The sequence below is a fragment of the Schistocerca serialis genome, chromosome 12, assembly GCF_023864345.2.
Source record: "Schistocerca serialis cubense isolate TAMUIC-IGC-003099 chromosome 12, iqSchSeri2.2, whole genome shotgun sequence".
Lineage (NCBI taxonomy): Eukaryota > Metazoa > Arthropoda > Insecta > Orthoptera > Acrididae > Schistocerca > Schistocerca serialis.
In genome coordinates, this window is record NC_064649.1 from 157,961,353 (window position 1) to 157,979,990 (window position 18,638).

The following is an 18,638-nucleotide window of genomic DNA, read 5'->3' on the forward strand; positions in this document are numbered from 1 at the left end:
GCATCCGAATTTAATATAAATGGCACAATGCCGACTTAAGTTCAAGAGGACTGACACTCTCACTTTCTATGATTTGGATCACTCCCGTGAGTCCAGTTTTAGATTCCGATGCATCACTTCAGGTTTACTGCATACCTTGCACCTTCTTATTGACGATGAAGCACAGAAATTGCATCGGAATTTAATACAAAAGGCACAATGCAGACTTAAGTAAAAGAGGACTGACACTCTAACTTTCTATGATTTGAACCACTCCTGTGAGCCCAGTTTTAGATTCTGATGCTTCACTTAAGGTTTACTGTATCCCACGGACCTTCTTATTGACGATGAAACACAAAAAATTGCATCCGAATTTAATACAAGAGGCACAATACCGACTTAAGTACAAGAGGAGTGACACTGTAACTTTCTATGATTTGGATCTCTCCTGTGAGCCCAGTTTTTGATTCCGATGCTTCACTTCAGGTTTACTGTATCCCTTGGACCTTCTTATTGACAATGACACACAGAAATTGCATCCGAATTTAATACAAAGGGCACAATACCGACTTCAGTACAGGAGGAGTGACACTCTAACTTTCTATGATTTGAACCTCTCCTGTGAATCCAGTTTTACATTCCGATGCTTCACTTCAGGTTTACTGTATCCCTTGGACCTTCTTATTGACGATGACACACAGAAATTGCATCCGAATTTAATACAAAGGGCACAATACCGACTTCAGTACAGGAGGAGTGACACTCTAACTTTCTATGATTTGAACCTCTCCTGTGAGTCCAGTTTTACATTCCGATGCTTCACTTCAGGTTTACTGTATCCCTTGGACCTTCTTATTGACGATGAAACACAGAAATTGCATCCGAATTTAATATAAATGGCACAATGTCGACTTAAGTACAAGAGGACTGACACACTCACTTTCTATGATTTGAACATCTCCTGTGAGTCCAGTTTTAGATTCCGATGCTTCACTTCAGGTTTACTGTATACCTTGGACCTTCTTATTGACGATGAAACACAGATATTGAATCCGAATTTAATACAAAAGGCACAATGCCGACTTAAGTAAAAGTGGAGTGACACTTTTACATTCTATGATTTGAACTTCTCCTGCGAGTCCAGTTTTAGATTCCGATGCTTCACTTCAGGTTTACTGTATCCATTGGGCCTTCTTATTGACGATGAAACACAGAAATTGCATCCGAATTTAATATAAATGGCACAATGCCGACTTAAGTACAAAAGAACTGACACTCTAACTTTCAATGTATTTGAACCTCTCCTGTGAGTACAGTTTTAGATTCCGATGCTTCACTTCAGGTTTACTGTATCCCTTGGACCTTCTTATTGACGATGAAACACAGAAATTGCACCCGAATTTGATACATAGGGCACAATACCGACTTACGTACAGGAGGAGTGACACTCTAACTTTCTATGATTTGAACCTCTCCTGTGAGTCCAGTTTTACATTCCGATGCTTCACTTCAGGTTTACTGTATCCCATGGACCTTCTTATTGACGATGCAATACAGAAATTGCATCCGAATTTAATACAAAGTGCACAATACCGACTTACGTACAGGAGGAGTGACACTCTAACTTTCTATGATTTGAACCTCTCCTGTGAGTCCAGTTTTAGATTCCGATGCTTCACTTCAGGTTTACTGCATACCTTGCACCTTCTTATTGACGATGAAGCACAGAAATTGCATCGGAATTTAATACAAAAGGCACAATGCAGACTTAAGTAAAAGAGGACTGACACTCTAACTTTCTATGATTTGAACCTCTCCTGTGAGTCCAGTTTTATATTCTGATGCTACACTTATGGTTTACTGTATCCCTTGGACCTACTTATTGACGATGAAACACAGAAACTGCATCCGAATTTAATACAAAACGCACAATGCCGACTTAAGTAACTGAGGACTGACACTCTATCATTCTACGATTTGAACCCCTCCTGCGAGCCGAGTTTTAGATTCCGATGCTTCACTTAAGTTTTACTGTATCCCACGGACCTTCTTATTGACGATGAAACACAGAAATTGCATCCGAATTTAATACAAGAGGCACAATACCGACTTAAGTACAAGAGGAGTGACACTCTAACTTTCTATGATTTGGATCTCTCCTGTGAGTCCAGTTTTAGATTCCGATGCTTCACTTCAGGTTTACTGCATACCTTACACCTTCCTATTGACGATGAAGCACAGAAATTGCATCGGAATTTAATACAAAAGGCACAATGCAGACTTAAGTAAAAGAGGACTGACACTCTAACTTTATATGATTTGAACCACTCCTGTGAGTCCAGTTTTAGATTCTGGTGCTTCACTTAAGGTTTACTGTATCCCACGGACCTTCTTATTGACGATGAAACACAAAAAATTGCATCCGAATTTAATACAAGAGGCACAATACCGACTTAAGTACAAGAGGAGTGACACTTTAACTTTCTATGATTTGCATCTCTCCTGTGAGTCCAGTTTTAGATTCCGATGCTTCACTTCAGGTTCACTGTATCCCTTGGACCTTCTTATTGACAATGACACACAGAAATTGCATCCGAATTTAATACAAAGGGCACAATACCGACTTCAGTACAGGAGGAGTGACACTCTAACTTTCTATGATTTGAACCTCTCCTGTGAGTCCAGTTTTACATTCCCATCCTTCACTTCAGGTTTACTGTATCCCTTGTACCTTCTTATTGACGATGAAACACAGAAATTGCATCCGAATTTAATATAAATGCCACAATGTCGACTTAAGTACAAGAGGACTGACACTCTCACTTTCTATGATTTGAACCTCTCCTGTGAGTCCAGTTTTAGATTCCGATGCTTCACTTCAGGTTTACTGTATCCCTAGGACCTTCTTATTGACGATGAAACACAGAAATTGCATCCGAATTTAATACAAGTGGCACAATGTCAACTTACGTACAAGAGGACTGACACTCTCACTTTCTATGAATTGAACCTCTCCTGTGAGTCCAGTTTTAGATTCCGATGCTTCACTTCAGGCTTACTGTATACCTTGCACCTTCTTATTGACGATGAAACACAGAAATTGCTTCCGAATTTAATACAAAAGGCACAATGCCGACTTAAGTACAGGAGGACTGACATTCTAACTTTCTATGCTTTGAACCTCTCCTGTGAGTCCAGTTTTAGATACCGATGCTTCACTTCAGGTTTCCTGTATACCTTGCACCTTCTTATTGACGATGAAACACAGAAATTGCATCGGAATTAAATTCAAAAGGCACAATGCCGACTTAAGTGCAAGAGGACTGACAGTCTAACATTCTATGATTTGAACCTCCCTGTGAGTCATGTTTTAGATTCCGATGCTTCACTTCTGGTTTACTGTATCCCTTGGACCTTCTTATTGACGATGCAACACAGAAATTGCACCCGAATTTAATACATAGGGCACAATACCGACTTACGTACAGGAGGAGTGACACTCTAACTTTCTATGATTTGAACCTCTCCTGTGAGTCCAGTTTTACATTCCGATGCTTCACTTCAGGTTTACTGTATCCCCTGGACCTTCTTATTGACGATGCAATACAGAAATTGCATCCGAATTTAATACAAAGGGCACAATACCTACTTACGTACAAGAGGACTGACACTCTCACTTTCTATGAATTGAACCTCTCCTGTGAGTCCAGTTTTAGATTCCGATGCTTCACTTCAGGCTTACTGTATACCTTGCACCTTCTTATTGACAATGAAACACAGAAATTGCATCCGAATTTAATACAAAAGGCACAATGCCGACTTAAGTACAGGAGGACTGACATTCTAACTTTCTATGCTTTGAACCTCTCCTGTGAGTCCAGTTTTAGATTCCGATGCTTCACTTCAGGTTTACTGCATACCTTGCACCTTCATATTGACGATGAAGCACAGAAAATGCATCGGAATTTAATACAAAAGGCACAATGCAGACTTAAGTAAAAGAGGACTGACACTCTAACTTTCTATGATTTGAACCTCTCCTATGAGTCCAGTTTTAGATTCTGATGCTTCACTTAAGGTTTACTGTATCCCTTGGACCTACTTATTGACGATGAAACACAGAAATTGCATCCGAATTTAATACAAAAGCCACAATGCCGACTTAAGTAACTGAGGACTGACACTCTATCATTCTACAATTTGAACCCCTCCTGCGAGTCCAGTTTTAGATTCGGATGCTTCACTTAAGGTTTACTCTATCCCACGGACCTTCTTATGGACGATGAAACACAGAATTTGCATCCGAATTTAATACAAGAGGCACAGTACCGACTTTAGTACAAGAGGAGTGACACTCTAACTTTCTATTATTTGGATCTCTCCTGTGAGTCCAGTTTTAGATTCCGATGCTTCACTTCAGGTTTACTGCATACCTTGCACCTTCTTATTGACGATGAAGCACAGAAATTGCATCGGAATTTAATACACAAGGCACAATGCAGACTTAAGTAAAAGAGGACTGACACTCTAACTTTATATGATTTGAACCACTCCTGTGAGTCCAGTTTTAGATTCTGGTGCTTCACTTAAGGTTTACTGTATCCCACGGACCTTCTTATTGACGATGAAACACAAAAAATTGCATCCGAATTTAATACAAGAGGCACAATACCGACTTAAGTACAAGAGGAGGGACACTCTAAATTTCTATGATTTGCATCTCTCCTGTGAGTCCAGTTTTAGATTCCGATGCTTCACTTCAGGTTTACTGTATCCCTTGGACCTTCTTATTGACAATGACACACAGAAATTGCATTCGAATTTAATACAAAGGGCACAATACCGACTTCAGTACAGGAGGAGTGACACTCTAACTTTCTATGATTTGAACCTCTCCTGTGAGTCCAGTTTTACATTCCGATGCCTCACTTCAGGTTTACTGTATCCCTTGGACCTTCTTATTGACGGTGAAACACAGAAATTGCATCCGAATTTAATATAAATGGCATAATGTTGACTTAAGTACAAGAGGACTGACACTCTCACTTTCAATGAATTGAACCTCTCCTGTGAGTCCAGTTTTAGATTCCGATGCTTCACTTCAGGTTTACTGTATACTTTGCACCTTCTTATTGACGATGAAACACAGAGTTTGCATCCGAATTTAATACAAACGGCACAATGCCGACCTAAGTAGAAGAGGACTGACACTCTAACTTTCTATGATTTGATCCTCTCCTGTGAGTCCAGTTTTAGATTCCGACGCTTCACTTCAGGTTTACTGCATACCTTGCACCTTCTTATTGACGATGAAACACAGATATTGAATCCGAATTTAATACAAAAGGCACAATGCCGACTTAAGTAAAAGAGGAGAGACAGTCTTACATTCTATGATTTGAACCTCTCCTACGAGTCCAGTTTTAGATTCCGATGCTTCACTTCAGGTTTACTGTATCCCTGGGACCTTCTTATTGACGATGCAACACAGAAATTGCACCCGAATTTAATACATAGGGCACAATACCGACTTACGTACAGGAGGAGTGACACTCTAACTTTCTATGATTTGAACCTCTCCTGTGAGTCCAGTTTTACATTCCGATGCTTCACTTCAGGTTTACTGTATCCCCTGGACCTTCTTATTGACGATGCAATACAGAAATTGCATCCGAATTTAATACAAAGGGCACAATACCTACTTACGTACAGGAGGAGTGACACTCTAACTTTCTATGATTTGAACCTCTCCTGTGAGTCCAGTTTTAGATTCCGATGCTTCACTTCAGGTTTACTGCATACCTTGCACCTTCTTATTGACGATGAAGCACAGAAATTGCATCGGAATTTAATACAAAAGGCACAATGCAGACTTAAGTAAAAGAGGACTGACACTCTAACATTCTATGATTTGGACCTCTCCTGTGAGTCCAGTTTAAGATTCTGATGCTTCACTTAAGGTTTACTGTATCCCTTGGACCTACTTATTGACGATGAAACACAGAAATTGCATCCGAATTTAATACAAAAGCCACAATGCCGACTTAAGTAACTGAGGACTGACACTCTATCATTCTACGATTTGAACCCCTCCTGCGAGTCCAGTTTTAGATTCCGATGTTTCACTTAAGGTTTACTCTATCCCACGGACCTTCTTATAGACGATGAAACACAGAATTTGCATCCGAATTTAATACAAGAGGCACAGTACCGACTTAAGTACAAGAGGAGTGACACTCTAACTTTCTATGATTTGCATCACTCCTGTGAGTCCAGTTTTAGTTTCCGATGCGTCACGTTAGGTTTACTGTATCCCTTGGACCTTCTTATTGACGATGACACACAGAAATTGCATCCGAATTTAATACAAAGGGCACAATGCAGACTTAAGTAAAAGATCACTGACACTCTAACTTTCTATGATTTGAACCTGTCCTGTGAGTCCAGTTTTAGACTCTGATGCTTCACTTAAGGTTTACTGTATCCCTTGGACCTACTTATTGACGATGAAAAGCAGAAATTGCATCCGAATTTAATACAAAAGGCACAATGCCGACTTAAGTAACTGAGGACTGACACTCTATCATTCTACGGATTGAACCCCTCCTGCGAGTCCAGTTTTAGATTCCCATGCTTCACTTAAGGTTTACTGTATCCCACGGACCTTCTTATTGACGATGAAACACAGAAATTGCATCCGAATCTAATACAAGACGCACAGTACCGACTTAAGTACAAGAGGAGTGACACTCTAACTTTCTATGATTTGCATCTCTCCTGTGAGTCCAGTTTTAGATTCCGATGTTTCACTTCAGGTTTACTGTATCCCTTGGACCTTCTTATTGACGATGCAATACAGAAATTGCATCCGAATTTATTACTTAGGGCACAATACCGACTTACGTACAGGAGGAGTGACACTCTAACTTTCTATGATTTGAACCTCTCCTGTGAGTCCAGTTTTAGATTCCGATGCTTCACGTAAGGTTTACTGTATCCCACGGACCTTCTTATTGACGAGGAAACACTGAAATTGCATCCGAATTTAATACAAGAGGGACAATACCGACTTAAGTACAAGAGGAGTGACACTCTAACTTTCTATGATTTGAACCTCTCCTGTGAGTCCAGTTTTACATTCCAAGCCTTCACTTCAGGTTTACTGTATACCTTGGACCTTCTTATTGACGATGAAACACAGAAATTGCATCCGAATTTAATATAAATGGCACAATGTCGACTTAAGGACAAGAGGACTGACACTCTCACTTTCTATGATTTGAACATCTCCTGTGAGTCCAGTTTTAGAGTCCGATGCTTCACTTCAGGTTTACTGTATACCTTGCACCTTCTTATTGACGATGAAACACAGATATTGAATCCGAATTTAATACAAAAGACACAATGCCGACTTAAGTAAAAGAGGAGTGACACTCTTACATTCTATGATTTGAACCTCTCCTGCGGGTCCAGTTTTAGATTCCGATGCTTCACTTCCGGTTTACTTTATCCCTTGGACCTTCTTATTGTTGATGAAACACAGAAATTGCATCCGAATTTAATACAAAAGGCACAATGCCGACTTAAGTACAAGAGGACGGACACTCTCACTTTCTATGATTTGAATCTCTCCTGTCAGTCCAGTTTTTGATTCCGAGGCTTCACTTCAGGTTTACTGCATACCTTGCACCTTCTTATTGACGATGAAACACAGAAATTGCATCGGAATTAAATTCAAAAGGCACAATGCCGACTTAAGTGCAAGAGGACTGACACTCTAACTTTCTATGATTCGAACCTCCCTGTGAGTAATGTTTTAGATTCCGATGCTTCACTTCAGGTTTACTGTATCCCTTGGACCTTCTTATTGACGATGCAACACAGAAATTGCACCCGAATTTAATACAAAGGGCACAATACCGACTTACGTACAGGAGGAGTGACACTCTAACTTTCTATGATTTGAACCTCTCCTGTGAGTCCAGTTTCACATTCCGATGCTACACTTCAGATTTACTGTATCCCTTGGACCTTCTTGTTGACGATGCAATACAGAAATTGCATCCAAATTTAATACAAAGGGCACAATACCGACTTACGTACAGGAGCAGTGACACTCTAACTTTCTATGATTTGAACCTCTCCTGTGAGTCCAGTTTTAGATTCCGATGCTTCACTTCAGGTTTACTGCATACCTTGCACCTTCTTATTGTCGATGAAGCACAGAAATTGCATCCGAATTTAATACAAAAGGCACAATGCCGACTTAAGTAACTGAGGTCTGACACTCTATCATTCTACGTTTTAAACCCCTCCTGCGAGTCCAGTTTTAGATTCCGATGCTTCACTTAAGGTTTGCTGTATCCCACGGACCTTCTTATTGACGTTGAAACACAGAAATTGCATCCGAATTTAATACAAAGGCCACAATACCGACTTCAGTACAGGAGGAGTGACACTCTAACTTTCTATGATTTGAACCTCTCCTGTGAGTCCAGTTTTACATTCCCATGCTTCACTTGAGGTTTACTGTATACCTTGCACCTTCTTATTGACGATGAAACACTGAAATTGCATCGGAATTAAATTCGAAAGGCACAATGCCGACTTAAGTGCAAGAGGACTGACACTCTAACTTTCTATGATTCGAACCTCCCTGTGAGTCATGTTTTAGATTCCGATGCTTCACTTCAGGTTTACTGTATCATTTGGACCTTCTTATTGACGATGCAACACAGGAATTGCATCCGAATTTAATATAAATGGCACAAAGTCGACTTAAGTACAAGAGGACTGACACTCTCACTTTCTATGATTTGAACATCTCCTGTGAGTCCAGTTTTAGAGTCCGATGCTTCACTTCAGGTTTACTGTATACCTTGCACCTTATTATTGACGATGAAACACAGATATTGAAGCCGAATTTAATACAAAAGACACATTGCCGACTTAAGTAAAAGAGGAGTGACACTCTTACATTCGATGATTTGAACCTCTCCTGCGAATCCAGTTTTAGATTCCGATGCTTCACTTCAGGTTTACTGTATCCCTTGGACCTTCTTATTGACGATGAGACACAGAAATTGCATCCGAATTTAATACAAAAGGCACAATGCCGACTTAAGTACAAGTGGACTGACACTCTCACTTTCTATGATTTGAATCTCTCCTGTCAGTCCAGTTTTTGATTCCGAGGCTTCACTTCAGGTTTACTGCATACCTTGCACCTTCTTATTGACGATGAAACACAGAAATTGCATCGGAATTAAATTCAAAAGGCACAATGCCGACTTAAGTGCAAGAGGACTGACACTCTAACTTTCTATGATTCGAACCTCCCTGTGAGTAATGTTTTAGATTCCGATGCTTTACTTCAGGTTTACTGTATCCCTTGGACCTTCTTATTGAGGATGCAACACAGAAATTGCACCCGAATGTAATACATAGGGCACAATACCGACTTCAGTACAGGAGGAGTGACACTCTAACTTTCTATGATTTGAACCTCTCCTGTGAGTCCAGTTTTACATTCCGATGCTTCACTTCACGTTTACTGTATACCTTGCACCTTCTTATTGACGATGAAACACTGAAATTGCATCGGAATTAAATTCGAAAGGCACAATGCCGACTTAAGTGCAAGAGGACTGACACTCTCACTTTCTATGATTTGAACCTCTCCTGTGAGTCCAGTTTTAGATTCCGATGCTTCACTTCAGGTTTACTGTATCCCTTGGACCTTCTTATTGAGGATGCAAAACAGAAATTGCACCCGAATGTAATACATAGGGCACAATACCGACTTACGTACAGGAGGAGTGACACTCTAACTTTCTATGATTTGAACCTCTCCTGTGAGTCCAGTTTAACATTCCGATGCTTCACTTCAGGTTTACTGTATCCCTTGGACCTTCTTATTGACGATGAAACACAGAAATTGCGTCCGAATTTAATATAAATGGCACAATGTCGACTTAAGTACAAGAGGACTGACATTCTCACTTTCTGTGATTTGGACATCTCCTGTGAGTCCAGTTTTATATTCCGATGCTTCACTTCAGGTTTACTGTATACCTTGCACCTTCTTATTGACGATGAAACACAGATATTGAATCCGAATTTAATACAAAAGGCACAATGCCGACTTATGTAAAAGAGGAGTGACACTCTTACATTCTATGATTTGAGCCTCACCTGCGAGTCCAGTTTTAGATTCCGATGCTTCACTTCAGGTTTACTGTATCCCTTGGGCCTTCTTATTGACGAAGAAACACAGAAATTGCAACCGAATTTAATATAAATGGCACAATGCCGACTTAAGTACAAGAGAACTGACACTCTCACATTCTATGTATTTGAACCTCTCCTGTGAGTCCAGTTTTAGATTCCGATGCTTCACTTCAGGTTTACTGTATCCCTTGGATCTTCTTATTGACGATGAGACACAGAAATTGCATACGAATTTAATACAAAAGGCACAATGCCGACTTAAGTACAAGAGGACTGACACTCTAACTTTCTATGATTTGAACCTCTCCTGTGAGTCCAGTTTTTGATTCCGAGGCTTAACTTTAGGTTTACTGCATTCCTTGCACCTTCTTATTGACGATGAAACACAGAAATTGCATCGGAATTAAATTCAAAAGGCAAAATGCCGACTTAGGTGCAAGAGGACTGACACTCTAACTTTCTATGATTCGAACCACCCTGTGAGTCATGTTTTAGATTCCGATTCTTCACTTCAGGTTTACTGTATCCCTTGGACCTCCTTATTGAGGATGCAACACGGAAATTGCACCCGAATTTAATACATAGGGCACAAAACCGACTTACGTACAGGAGGAGTGACATTCTAACTTTCTATGATTTCAACCTCTCATGTGAGTCCAGTTTTACATTCCGATGCTTCACTTCAGGTTTACTGTATACCTTGCACCTTCTTATTGACGATGAAACACAGATGTTGAATCCGAATTTAATACAAAAGGCACAATGCCGACTTACGTACAGGAGGAGCGACACTCTAACTTTCTATGATTTGAACCTCTCCTGTGAGTCCAGTTTTAGTTTCCGATGCTTCACTTCAGGTTTACTGCATACCTTGCACCTTCTTATTGACGATGAAGCACACAAATTGCATCGGAATTTAATACAAAAGGCACAATGCAGTCTTAAGTAAAAGAGGACTGACACTCTAACTTTCTATGATTTGAACCTCTCCTGTGAGTCCAGTTTTAGATTCTGATGCTTCACTTAAGATTTACTGTATCCCTTGGACCTACTTATTCACGATGAAACACAGAAATTGCATCCGAATTTAATACAAAAAGCACAATGCCGACTTAAGTAACTGAGGACCGACACTCTATCATTCTACGATTTGAACTCCTCCTGCGAGTCCAGTTTTAGATTCCGATGCTTCACTTCAGGTTTACTGTATCCCACGGACCTTGTTATTGACGATGAAACACAGAAATTGCATCGGAATTCAATACAAGGGGCACAATACCGACTTATGTACAAGAGGAGTGACACTCTAACTTTCTATGATTTGGATCTCTCCGGTGAGTCCATTTTTAGATTCCGATGCTTCACTTCAGGTTTACTGTATCCCTTGGACCTTCTTATTGACGATGACACACAGAAATTGCATCCGAATTTAATACAAAGGGCACAATACCGACTTCGGTACAGGAGGAGTGACACTCTAACTTTCTATGATTTGCACCTCTCCTGTGAGTCCAGTTTTACATTCCGATGCTTCACTTCAGGTTTACTGTATCCCTTGGACCTTCTTATTGACGATGAGACACAGAAATTGCATCCGAATTTATTACAAAAGGCACAATGCCGACTTAAGTACAAGAGGACTGACACTCTCACTTTCTATGATTTGAACCTCTCCTGTGAGTCCAGTTTTTGATTCCGAGGCTTCACTTCAGGTTTACTGCATACCTTGCACCTTCTTATTGACGATGAAACACAGAAATTGCATCGGAATTAAATTCAAAAGGCACAATGCCGACTTAAGTGCAAGAGGACTGACACTCTAACTTTCTATGATTCGAACCTCCCTGTGAGTCATGTTTTAGATTCCGATGCTTCACTTCAGGTTTACTGTATCCCTTGGACCTCCTTATTGACGACGCAATACAGAAATTGCATCCAAATTTAATACAAAGGGCACAATACCGACTTACGTACAGGAGGTGTGACACTCTAACTTTCTATGATTTGAACCTCTCCTGTGAGTCCAGTTTTAGATTCCGATGCTTCACAACAGGTTTACTGCATACCTTGCACCTTCTTATTGACGATGAAGCACAGAAATTGCATCGGAATTTAATACAAAAGGCACAATGCAAACTTAAGTAAAAGAGGACTGACACTCTAACTTTCTATGATTCGAACCTCTCCTGTGAGTCCAGTTTTAGATTCTGATGCTTCACTTAAGGTTTACTGTATCGCTTGGACCTACTTATTGACGATGAAACACAGAAATTGCATCCGAATTTAATACAAAAGGCACAATGCCGACTTAAGTAACTGAGGACTGACACTCTCACTTTCTATGATTTGAACCCCTCCTGCGAGTCCAGTTTTAGATTCCGATGCTTCACTTAAGGTTTACTGCATCCCACGGACCTTCTTATTGACGATGAAACACAGACATTGCATCCGAATTTAATACAAGAGGCACTATACCGACTTAAGTACGGTTCAAAATCTGCAGATGTAGAGGTAATTTCGGGAGTACCGCAGGGAAGCGTGATAGGACCTTTATTGTTTACAATATACATAAATGACTTAGTTGACAACATCGGTAGCTCCGTGAGGCTATTTGCAGATGACACGGTTGTCTACAAGAAAGTAGCAACATCAGAAGACTCGTACGTACTCCAGGAGGACCTGTAGAGGATTAATGCATGGTGCGACAGCTGGCAGCTTTCCCTAAACGTAGATAAATGTAATATAATGCGCATACATAGGGGCAGAAATCCATTCCAGTACGATTATGCCATAGGTGGTAAATCATTGGAAGCGGTAACGACCGTAATATACTTAGGAGTTACTATCCGGAGCGATCTGAAGTGGAATGATCACATAAAACAAATAGTGGGAAAAGCAGGCGCCAGGTTGAGATTCATAGGAAGAATTCTAAGAAAATGTGACTCATCGACGAAAGAAGTAGCTTACAAAACGCTTGTTCGTCGGATTCTTGAGTATTGCTCATCAGTATGGGACCCTTACCAGGTTGGATTAATAGAAGAGATAGACATGATCCAGCGAAAAGCAGCGCGATTCGTCATGGGGACATTTAGTCAGCGCGAGAGCGTTACGGAGATGCTGAACAAGCTCCAGTGGCGGACACTTCAAGAAAGGCGTTACGCAATACGGAGAGGTTTATTATCGAAATTACGAGAGAGCACATTCCGGGAAGAGATGGACAACATATTACTACCGCCCACATATATCTCGCGTAATGATCACAACGAAAAGATCCGAGAAATTAGAGCAAATACGGAGACTTACAAGCAGTCGTTCTTCCCACGCACAATTCGTGAATGGAACAGGGAAGGGGGGATCAGATGGTGGTACAATAAGTACCCTCCGCCACACACCGTAAGGTGGCTCGCGGAGTATTGATGTAGATGTAGATGTAGAAGTACAAGAGGAGTGACACTCTAACTTTCTATGATTTGGATCTCTCCTGTGAGTCCAGTTTTAGATTCCGATGCATCACTTCAGGTTTACTGTATCCCTTGGACCTTCTTATTGACGATGACACACAGAAATTGCATCCGAATTTAATACAAATTGCACAATACCGACTTCAGTACAGGAGGAGTGACACTCTAACTTTCTATGATTTGAACCTCTCCTGTGAGTCCAGTTTTACATTCCGATGCTTCACTTCAAGTTTACTGTATCCCTTGGACCTTCTTATTGACGATGAAACACAGAAATTGCATCCGAATTTAATATAAATGGCACAAAGTCGACTTAAGTACAAGAGGACTGACACTCTCACTTTCTATGCATTAAACACCTCCTGTTAGTCCAGTTTTAGATTCCGATGCTTCACTTCAGGTTTACTGTATACCTTGCACCTTCTTATTGACAATGAAACACAGATATTGAATCCGAATTTAATACAAAAGGCACAATGCCGACTTAAGTAAAAGTGGAGTGACACTCTTACATTCTATGATTTGAACCTCTCCTGCGAGTCCAGTTTTAGATTCCGATGCTTCACTTCAGGTTTACTGTATCCCTTGGGTCTTCTTATTGACGATGAAACACAGAAATTGCATCCGAATTTAATATAAATGGCAGAATGCCGACTTAAGTACAAGAGGACTGACACTCTCACTTTCTATGATTTGAACCTCTCCTGTGAGTCCAGTTTTAGATTCCGATGCTTCACTTCAGGTTTACTATATACCTTGCACCTTCTTATTGACGATGAAACACAGAAATTGCATTGGAATTAAATTCAAAAGACACAATGCCGACTTAAGTGCAAGAGGAATGACACTCTAACTTTCTATGATTCGAACCTCCCTGTGAGTCATGTTTTAGATTCCGATGCTTCACTTCAGGTTTACTGTATCCCTTGGACCTTCTTATTGCCGACGCAACACACAAATTGCACCCGAATTTAATACATAGGGCACAATACCGACTTACGTACAGGAGGAGTGACACTCTAACTTTCTATGATTTGAACCTCTCCTGTGAGTCCAGTTTTAGATTCCGATGGTTCACTTCAGGCTTACTGCATACCTTGCACCTTCTTATTGACGATGAAGCACAGAAATTGCATCGGAATTTAATACAAAAGGCACAATGCAGACTTAAGTAAAAGAGGACTGACACTCTAACTTTCTATGATATGAACCTCTCCTCTGAGTCCAGGTTTAGATTCTGATGCTTCACCTAAGGTTTACTGTATCCCTTGGACCTTCATATTGACGATGAAACACAGAAATTGCATCCGAATTTAATACAAAAGGCACAATGCCGACTTAAGTAACTGAGGACTGACACTCAATAATTCTACGATTTGAACCCCTCCTGCGAGTCCAGTTTTCGATTCCGATGCTTCACTTAAGGTTTACTGTATCCCACGGACCTTCTTATTGACGATGAAACACAGAAATTGCATCCGAATTTAATACAAGAGACACAATACCGACTTATGTACAAGAGGAGTGACACTCTAACTTTCTATGATTTGGATCTCTCCTGTGAGTCCAGTTTTAGATTCCGATGCATCACTTCAGGTTTACTGTATCCCTTGGACATTCTTATTGACGATGACACACAGAAATTGCATCCGAATTTAATACAAAGGGCACAATACCGACTTCAGTACAGGAGGAGTGACACTCTAACTTTCTATGATTTGAACCTCTCCTGTGAGTCCAGTTTTACATTCCGATGCTTCACTTCAGGTTTACTGTATACCTTGGACCTTCTTATTGACGATGAAACACAGAAATTGCATCCGAATTTAATATAAATGGCACAATGTCGACTTAAATACAAGAGGACTGACACTCTCACTTTCTATGTTTTGAATATCTCCTGTGAGTCCAGTTTTAGAGTCCGATGGTTCACTTCAGGCTAACTGCATACCTTGCACCTTCTTATTGACGATGAAACACAGATATTGAATCCGAACTTAATACAAAAGGCACAATGCCGACTTAAGTAAAACAGGAGTGACACTCTTACATTCTATGATTTGAACCTCTCCTGCGAGTCCAGTTTTAGATTCCGATGCTTCACTTCAGGTTTACTGTATCCCTTGGGCCTTCTTATTGACGATGAAACACAGAAATTGCATCCGAATTTAATATAAATGGCACAATGCCGACTTAAGTACAAGAGAACTGACACTCTCACTTTCTATGTATTTGAACTTCTCCTGTGAGTCCAGTTTTAGATTCCGATGCTTCACTTCAGGTTTACTGTATCCCTTGGACCTTCTTATTGACGATGAGACACAGAAATTGCATCCGAATTTGATACAAAAGGCACAATGCCGACTTAAGTAAAAGAGGACTGACACTCTCACTTTCTATGATTTGAACCTCTCCTGTGAGTCCAGTTTTTGATTCCGAGCCTTCACTTCAGGTTTACTGCATACCTTGCACCTTCTTATTGACGATGAAACACAGAAATTGCATCGGAATTAAATTCAAAAGGCACAATGCCGACTTAAGTGCAAGAGGACTGACACTCTAACTTTCTATGATTCGGACCTCCCTGTGAGTCATATTTTAGATTCCGATGCTTCACTTGAGGTTTACTGTATCCCTTGGACCTTCTTATTGAGGATGCAACACAGAAATTGCACCCAAATTTAATACAAAGGGCACAATACCGACTTACGTACAGGAGGAGTGACACTCTAACTTTCTATGATTTGAACCTCTCCTGTGAGTCCAGTTTTACATTCCGATGCTTCACTTCAGGTTTACTGTATCCCTTGGACGTTCTTATTGACGATGCAATACAGAAATTGCATCCGAATTTAATACAAAGGGCACAATACCGACTTACGTACAGGAGGAGTGACACTCTAACTTTCTAAGATTTGAACCTCTCCTGTGAGTCCAGTTTTAGATTCCGATGGTTCACTTCAGGCTTACTGCATACCTTGCACCTTCTTATTGACGATGAAGCACAGAAATTGCATCGGAATTTAATACAAAAGGCACAATGCAGACTTAAGTAAAAGAGGACTGACACTCTAACTTTCGATGATTTGAACCTCTCCTGTGAGTCCAGGTTTAGATTTTGATGCTTCACTTAAGGTTTACTGTATCCCTTGGACCTTCTTATTGACGATGAAACACAGAAATTGCATCCGAATTTAATACAAAAGGCACAATGCCGACTTAAGTAACTGAGGACGGACACCCAATCATTCTACGATTTGAACCCCTCCTGCGAGTCCAGTTTTCGATTCCGATGCTTCACTTAAGGTTTACTGTATCCCACGGACCTTCTTATTGACGATGAAACACAGAAATTGCATCCGAATTTAATACAAGAGACACAATACCGACTTAAGTACAAGAGGAGTGACACTCTAACTTTCTATGATTTGGATCTCTCCTGTGAGTCCAGTTTTAGATTCCGATGCATCACCTCAGGTTTACTGTATCCCTTGGACATTCTTATTGACGATGACACACAGAAATTGCATCCGAATTTAATACAAAGGGCACAATACCGACTTCAGTACAGGAGGAGTGACACTCTAACTTTCTATGATTTGAACCTCTCCTGTGAGTCCAGTTTTACATTCCGATACTTCACTTCAGGTTTACTGTATACCTTGGACCTTCTTATTGACGATGAAACACAGAAATTGCATCCGAATTTAATATAAATGGCACAATGTCGACTTAAATACAAGAGGACTGACACTCTCACGTTCTATGATTTGAATATCTACTGTGAGTCCAGTTTTAGAGTCCGATGCTTCACTTCAGGTTTACTGTATACCTTGCACCTTCTTATTGACGATGAAACACAGATATTGAATCCGAATTTAATACAAAAGACACAATGCCGACTTAAGTAAAAGAGGAGTGACACTCTTACATTCTATGATTTGAACCTCTCCTGCGAGTCCAGTTTTAGATTCCGATGCTTCACTTCAGGTTTACTGTATCCCTTGGGCCTTCTTATTGACGAAGAAACACAGAAATTGCATCCGAATTTAATATAAATGGCACAATGCCGACTTAAGTACAAGAGAACTGACACTCTCACTTTCTATGTATTTGAACCTCTCCTGTGAGTCCAGTTTTAGATTCCGATGCATCACTTCAGGTTTACTGTATCCCTTGGACCTTCTTATTGACGATGAGACACAGAAATTGCATCCGAATTTAATACAAAAGGCACAATGCCGACTTAAGTAAAAGAGGACTGACACTCTCACTTTCTATGATTTGAACCTCTCCTGTGAGTCCAGTTTTTGATTCCGAGCCTTCACTTCAGGTTTACTGCATACCTTGCACCTTCTTATTGACGATGAAACACAGAAATTGCATCGGAATTAAATTCAAAAGGCACAATGCCGACTTAAGTGCAAGAGGACGGACACTCTAACTTTCTATGATTCGGACCTCCCTGTAAGTCATGTTTTAGATTCCGATGCTTCACTTGAGGTTTACTGTATCCCTTGGACATTCTTATTGAGGATGCAACACAGAAATTGCACCCAAATTTAATACATAGGGCACAATACCGGCTTACGTACAGGAGGAGTGACACTCTAACTTTCTATGATTTGAACCTCTCCTGTGAGTCCAGTTTTACATTCCGATGCTTCACTTCAGGTTTACTGTATCCCTTGGACCTTCTTATTGACGACGCAATACAGAAATTGCATCCAAATTTAGTACAAAGGGCACAATACTGACTTACGTACAAAAGGTGTGACACTCTAACTTTCTATGATTTGAACCTCTCCTGTGACTCCAGTTTTAGATTCCGATGCTTCACTTCAGGTTTACTGCATACCTTGCACCTTCTTATTGACGATGGAGCACAGAAATTGCATCGGAATTTAATACAAAAGGCACAATGCAGACTTAAGTAAAAGAGGACTGAGACTCTAACTTTCTATGATT